The 7,914-nt window shown below is 40.4% G+C and overlaps 1 protein-coding gene across 1 annotated transcript in view; it reads left to right on the top strand.

The window, feature by feature from the left end:
* The window catches only part of LOC110466518 (dipeptidyl peptidase 2-like), a 70,893-nt gene that overhangs the window by 42,082 nt on the left and 20,897 nt on the right, over positions 1-7,914 (top strand). The window lies entirely within an intron of this gene.

Here is a 7,914-nt window from a genome sequence, read left to right as displayed (position 1 = left end):
GTATATGTGAACAACATGTCAAATTAAACAGATCATGTGGTCACAGGTATATGTGAACAACATGTCAAATTAAACAGATCATGTGGGCACAGGTATATGTGAACAACATGTCAAAATAATGGCTTCTGTCGATGCACATTATATTAGTGGAATGTCTTTATCGTATATTGAATTAGTAATGAATTTCTATTCCACTTTAGAGCTGTTGAAGTAATGGCTGGCGTATATACATGAAAGGATAATTTGGATTGAATGGTTCATTTGTATTCATGAAGTGATCGTTTGTAATCATTTTCAAACTACAAAATTGCTGTGGGAGTTAAACTGTAAACAAAATTAAACAATGTACTATTTTGTAGGGTATTGGAATGACTTAATTATATATGGTCTGGGGCCGATTAAACCTTGATGATAGAGCTACACCTAAATTGTGACGTCAATGCAGGTGGATTTAAGAGCTGCTCTACCCAATACGCTATGTATTACTGTTATTAACCTTGTTGTACAGTTGTTGAACTTGTACAGTTGTTAACCTTATACAGTTGTTAACCTTATACAGTTGTTGACCTTGTACAGTTGTTAACCTTATACAGTTGTTGACCTTGTTGTACAGTTGTTGACCTTGTACAGTTGTTGACCTTGGTGTGCATTGTTGACCTTATACAGTTGTTAACCTTATACAGTTGTTGACCTTGTTGTACAGTTGTTGACCTTGGTGTACAGTTGTTGACCTTGGTGTACAGTTGTTGACCTTGTTGTACAGTTGTCGAACTTGTACAGTTGTTGAACTTGTTGTAGAGTTGTTGACCTTGTTGTACAGTTGTTGACCTTATACAGTTGTTGACCTTGTTGTAGAGTTGTTGATCTTGTTGTACAGTTGTTGACCTTGTACATTTGTTGACCTTGGTATGCAGTTGTTGACCTTGTACATTTGTTGACCTTGGTATGCAGTGATTGACCTTGTTGTACAGTTGTTGACCTTATTGTACAGTTGTTGAACTTGTTGTAGAGTTGTTGACCTTGGTATACAGTTTTAACCTTATACAGTTGTTGAACTTGTACAGTTGTTGACCTTGGTGTGCATTGTTGACCTTATACAGTTGTTGACCTTATACAGTTGTTGACCTTGGTGTGCATTGTTGACCTTAGACAGTTGTTAACCTTATACAATTGTTGACCTTATACAGTTGTTAACCTTATACAGTTGTTGACCTTGTTGTACAGTTGTTGACCTTGTACAGTTGTTGACCTTGTTGTACAGTTGTTGACCTTGTTGTACAATTCGGACAACTCCTTCAAAAGTGATGGACCAATTTCAACGAAACTTTCCAGATATGATGACTACCAATAGATTCATTTCGAACTTCGTAAGAAGGTTCATTTCTATGAAAGCTTGGGATAACCAAAATTATTCTCTGGTTATTTACGGAGTTATGGCCCTTTGTAGAATTGCCGAAACAGTTTCTGCTCAATAACTTCAGTAATTTTGAATAGAATCATTTCAAACTTCATAGGAAGGTTCATTTCTATGAAAGCTTGCACAAGTTTGATAACCATTATCCGCCTGTTATTAAGGGGCCCTTTATAGAATTGACGTTACAGTTTCTGCTCAATAACTTAAGGTTTATTTCTATGAAAGCTTGCAATAACCAAAACTATTTGCTGGTTATTTACGGAGTTATGGCCCTTTGTAGAATTGCCGAAACAGTGTCCGCTCAATAACTTGAGTAATTTTGAATGGATTAATTTCAAACTTGGTAGGAAGGTTCATTGCCATGAAAGCTCGGACATGCTTGATAAGACTAGACGCTTATCTCTCCAATATTTATGCACTTATGGCCATTTGTGGCAAACTGCTCATTCTACATCTGACGGGCGTATCATGTATCGTCTCGTGGAACTCTTGTTCACAAAGTTATGGCCCAACTCCTCCAAAACTACAGGGCCAATTTCAACAAAACTTTCCAGACATGATAACTACCACCTGAAGTTGTGCATCCAGACATTATTTTTTCTTTCTGACTCTTTTTTTACAAAGTTATGTCCCTTTGTTGAAAAATCCTTGTCTGGACAACTCCTCCAAAACTACGGGGCCAATTTCAGTGAAAGTTATCAGATATGGTAACCACCACCTGAAGTTGTGCATCCAGGCATTATTTTTTCATTCTGACCCTTTTTTTACAAAGTTATGTCCCTTTGTTGAAAAATCCTTGTCTGGACAACTCCTCCAAAACTACGGGGCCAATTTCAATGAAAGTTTTCAGATATGGTAACCACCACCTGAAGTTGTGCATCCAGGCATTATTTTTTCATTCTGACCCTTTTTTACAAAGTTATAGCCCTTTGTTGAAAAATCCTTGATCGGACAACTTACTATTGATTGGAATAGTGTTGTGTCTCATGAAATAACATCAAAGTGTTACCTTCATATAGATTCGAAAGTAAATCATGAGTGTCATCATCCCCTGTACCTGTTTACAGACTTTACCATCTCTGACAAAAAATCAAATGACCCTGGCTATGACCATATGCTGTACAAATTGTTTAAGCCCATGAAATATATACCAAAACTATAGTCAGGGAGAGCCCTATATTTCTTATTGGCCTTAGTCATACTAAACTCAAATGACGTCGAAATCAATCCTGGCCCAAAAAACAACAGTATTAAGTATATGTGTGGTACGTGTGACGGCACTAGTAACTGGAACCATAGGGGTATCATGTGCGAGACATGTAATCAGTGGTACCACATAAACTGTCAAAACGTACACACAGAAACATTTGAAGATCTGAATGTTAGCGCTGTAAGCTGGCATTGTATTGTTTGTAATCACCCAAATTACAGCCAAATTTTGTTCGACCTAAATGGGATCAATACATCAAACCCCTATGACACCCTGTCTCTTCTTGGTGATTTGGGTACAGAAACCAACATCAGTAATTGTGTACTCCAACACAAACCAATCCATTCTTCGACTCCTGTTAGAAAGAACACAGGTCCACACAAAAGTCATAAACAAAAACCACTGCGAATTGTTAACATCAACTTGCAGTCGATTTGAAATAAACAACATCTTCTTGAAAATGTCTCGGATAGCACTTCGCCTGATATAGTGATTGGGACTGAAACCTGGCTTAACCCGAGCATAAAATCAGCCAAAATCTTCGGGCTATAAGATCTACCTAAATGAAAGAAAAAAGTCAGACACTGATAAAGATGGTGGTGGTGTACTGATCGCTATGAAAGACCACCTCATCAGCGAAGAAGTACATTATCTGACACCAAACAAGGCCAGTGAATCTATATGGGCCAAAGTGAATGTAATCGGGAGTAAAACACTCTATATCTGCTCCTTCTATCATCCCAAAACATCTGACGAAAACAGTATGAGATTGTTTAGCTATTCCATCAAAGAAGCCGTCAAAATTAATAATGCAGCCCTCATTATAGGTGGCGACTTCAATCTCCCGGCCTGGGACTGGAAAAATGAAGTCCTCAAACCCAAAACAAATCATGTAAAAATACACTATGATTTTGCCAACTTACTGGATGACATGGCACTCACCCAGCTAATCGATCAACCCACCAGAAATGAAAATATCCCTGATCTCCTCATTACAAATTTCCGAAACCAAATAATTCGAACAGAAATTATCCCTGGTCTCTCTGACCACGACATAGTCTATGCAGAGTTGGACCTTACCCCACAAAAACCAAGATCCATCCCAGTATATGAAAACTGGAATTCAATTAAAGCTGAGCTTATCAACGTGTACAACTGTATGACAGAAAATAGCGAGTGGGACGTAAACAAAATATGGGAGTATTTCAAAATTGAATTGTCTAAACTCATAAAAGAACATATCCCCCACAAGATAGTTAAGACAAAACCCAAAAATTGTATCTGTTCAAACATGGTTTTCGCAAATCGCGATCATGCGAAACCCAACTTCTTGAATTTGTGGATGACATCTCAAAGAATCTTGATGAGGGATGCCAAACAGATAGCCTCATAATGGACTTTGCTAAGGCTTTCGACAAGGTCAGTCATTCTCTCCTAAACCATAAACTAAAACATCATGGTATACATCGAAATGTCGCAAACTGGATCAAGAGTTTCCTGACCGGTAGAACTCAGACAGTAAGTAGTTGAAGGGGAGAAGTCTGATTTTGTCGATGTCCATTCCGGGGTACCCCAGGGGTCAGTTTTGGGACCCAGTTTATTTCTTTACTTTATAAACGATATCCCTGTGGGTCTAAATGCTACAATCCGTTTATTTGCAGACGACACTATTGCATATCTAGTTATCAAGTCAAACAGTGATGCTGAAACACTTCAAAAAGATCTTGACAAACTAGCGCTCTGGGAAAATACATGGAAAATGATCTTCCACCCAAACAAATGCAATGTGTTGTCGGTGACTAAAAACAAAACTCCAATAGTCCATAATTATACTTTACATGGACACATACTGGAACATCTTAGTCAGGCCAAGTATCTGGGTGTAACACTATCATCTGACCTTAAATGGGATTCACATATAAATACTATCTGCCCAAAAGCAAATTCTACGCTAGGCTTTTTAAGACGAAATCTTAAAATTGGCTCAACATCAGCCAAAGTACAGGCATACAAATCATTAGTTCAACCATCACCTGAGTATGCCTGTACAGTATGGGACCCTCACACCCAAACAAACATTGACAAGTTGGAAATGGTCCAGCGAAGGGCACCGCGCTTTGTGCTCAATAAACACAAGTACAACCATCGTACTTCCAGTGTGTCAGAAATGTTGGACCACCTAAAGCTGCGCCCTCTAGCAGATAGATGTAGAGATGCTCGTCTGACCATGCTTCATAACATTGTAAACCAGAAAGTCGCTATCGTAAAATCAGACAGATTAATCCCTACAGTTAGAAAATCCCGAACAAACCATCAGTTTTCCTATCAAATTCACCACTCAAAAACCCAGACCAGAAAGGCATCATTCTTCCCTCGAACAATACCCGAGTAGAATAAACTCCCGCCTGACATTATTTCGAGCCCCACAACGGAATTATTCAAATCAGCCCTCTACTGTCACTTTTCAAACGCAAATTAGACCATCTTGTATCTTTTAAAAACAATCTCTTTCCATGTTTCACTCCTCGTCTGACATTTTATCTTCAAATTGTTGAAGTTGGTCAGTACCACTTAGAAGTAAAAGTAGAAACTCCTCTAAACCTACGAAGCCAATTTCAACAAAAGTTTTCAGATATGGTGATTACCACTTGATATTTTGCATCCACATATTATTTGTTCAATCTGACCTTTTTTCTTGTCCAGACAACTCCTCCAAAACTATGGGGCCAATTTCAATATGAAATTTTCAGATATGATAACTACCCCCTGATGTTGTGCATCCAGGTATTCTTTTTCCAACCCTTTTTTTATGGAGTTATGACCCTTTGTTGAAAAATCTTTGTCCTGACAACTTCTCCTAATCTACTTGGCTAATTTCAAAGTTTACAGATATGGTAACTGCCCCCTGATGTTGTGCATCTAAAAAGTACTTTTTCCTTCCAACCCTTTTAAAAGGAGTTATGGGACGTTTCAATGAAAGTTTACAGATATGGTAATTACCCCCTGATGTCGTGCATCAGGGTATTATTTTTTCATTTAAAGGAGTTATGTCCCTTTGTTAAAAATCTTTGTCCTGACAACTCTTCCTTAACCACTAGGATGATTTCAGCAAAACTGGTTCATCTGGACTAACAAGATTTGGTTTGCAAGTATGTTTTGCCATTGGGACGAAGTACAGAAAGTATGTCAGTTACCTGTATACTCTAATAAGTGTACAGCTCAGTAAATAAAGAAATCAGTACTGGTGGGAGACTGGATTGCTTTGCAATGCTTTGCCATGCTTTGCCTTAGTAAGCCTTTAGCCTACAGTTCTGGTTTATATAGGAACGGGGGTATTAGTTAGCCTTTGGCTTACAGTTCTAGTTGACCTTGTTGAACAGTTGTTGACCTTATTGTATGGTTCTTAACCTTGGTATACAATTGATAACCATGGAAAACAGTTTTTGACCTTGGTGAACATTTTTAACCTTGTTGTACAGTTATCCACCTTAAAGTACCCAATAGAAATAACGTATATGTTACAACTTAAACTGGTTATCTAAGGGAAGTATCATTTATATGTGTCTGCCTAGACACAGATTCGAACATCCTGTCCCAGACACAGATTTGTTCCTCCTGTCCAGACACAGATTTGTACCTCCTGTCCAGACATAAATTTGTACCTCCTGTCCATGACACAGATTTGTACCTCTTGCCCAGGCACAGATTTGTACCTCCTGCCCCAGACACAGTTTTGTACCTCTTGCCCAGGCACAGATTTGTACCTCCTGCCCAAGACACAAATTCGTACCTCCTGCCCATGACACAGATTTGTACCTCTTGCCCAGGCACAGATTTGTACCTCCTGCCCAGGCACAGTTTTGTACCTCTTGCCCAGGCACAGATTTGTACCTCCTGCCCCAGACACAGATTTGTACCTCTTGCCCAGGCACAGATTTGTAACTCCTGCCCCAGACACAGATTTGTACCTCCTACCCCAGACAGACACTGTTTTGTACCTCCTGCCCCAGACACATATTTGTCCCTCCTGCCCCAGACACATATTTGTACCTCCTGCCCCAGACACAGTTTTGTCCCTCCTGCCCCAGACACTGTTTTGTCCCTCCTGCCCCAGACGCAGATTTGTTCCTCCTGCCCCAGACACATATTTGTACCTCTTGCCCCAGACACATATTTGTCCCTCCTGCCCCAGACACATATTTGTACCTCCTGCCCCAGACACAGTTTTGTACCTCCTGCCCCAGACACTGTTTTGTACCTCCTGCCCCAGACGCAGATTTGTACCTCCTGCCCCAGACACATATTTGTACCTCTTGCCCCAGACACATATTTGTACCTCCTGCCCCAGACACAGATTTGTACCTCTTGCCCAGACACAGATTTATACCTCTTGCCCCAGACACAGATTTGTACCTCTTGCCCCAGACTCATATTTGTACCTCCTACCCCAGACACAGATTTGTACCTCTTGCCCAGACACAGATTTGTACCTCTTGCCCCAGACACATATTTGTACCTCCTACCCCAGACACAGATTTGTACCTCTTGCCCAGACACAGATTTGTACCTCCTGCCCCAGACACAGATTTGTTCTTCCTGCCCCAGACACAGATTTGTACCTCTTGCCCCAGACAAGGATTTGTACCTCTTGCCCCAGACAAGAATTTGTACCTCTTGCCCCAGACACAGATTTATACCTTTTGCCCTAGACACAGATTTGTACCTCCTACCCCAGACACATATTTGTACCTCTTGCCCCAGACACAGATTTGTACCTCCTGCCCCAGACACAGATTTGTTCTTCCTGCCCAAGACACAGATTTGTTCTTCCTGCCCAAGACACAGATTTGTACCTCTTGCCCCAGACAAGGATTTGTACCTCTTGCCCCAGACACAGATTTGTACCTCCTGTCCAGATACAGTTTTTAGCTCACCTGCCCGAAGGGCAAGTGAGCTTATGTTATGGTGCGGCGTCCGTCTGTCTGTCCGTCCGTCGTCCGTCTGTCCGGCATCAACTTTTTACTTTAAACAACTTCTTCTCAATAACCAAAAGGCCCAGGGTACTGATATTAGGCCTGTAGCATACTGGGATAAAGGGCTACAAAGTTTGTTCAAATAAATGACCTTGACCCACTTTCAAGGTCACAGGGGTCAAATATGTTAAAATCTTCAAACAACTTCTTCTCAATAACCGAAAGGCCCAGGGTACTGATATTAGGCCTGTAGCATGCTTGGATGAAGGGCTACCAAGTTTGTTCAAATGAATGACCTTGACCCACTTTCAAGGTCA

Source organism: Mizuhopecten yessoensis, unplaced genomic scaffold (genome assembly GCF_002113885.1).
Source record: "Mizuhopecten yessoensis strain PY_sf001 unplaced genomic scaffold, ASM211388v2 scaffold1683, whole genome shotgun sequence".
Lineage (NCBI taxonomy): Eukaryota > Metazoa > Mollusca > Bivalvia > Pectinida > Pectinidae > Mizuhopecten > Mizuhopecten yessoensis.
This window is presented reverse-complemented; position numbering and strand designations above follow the sequence as displayed.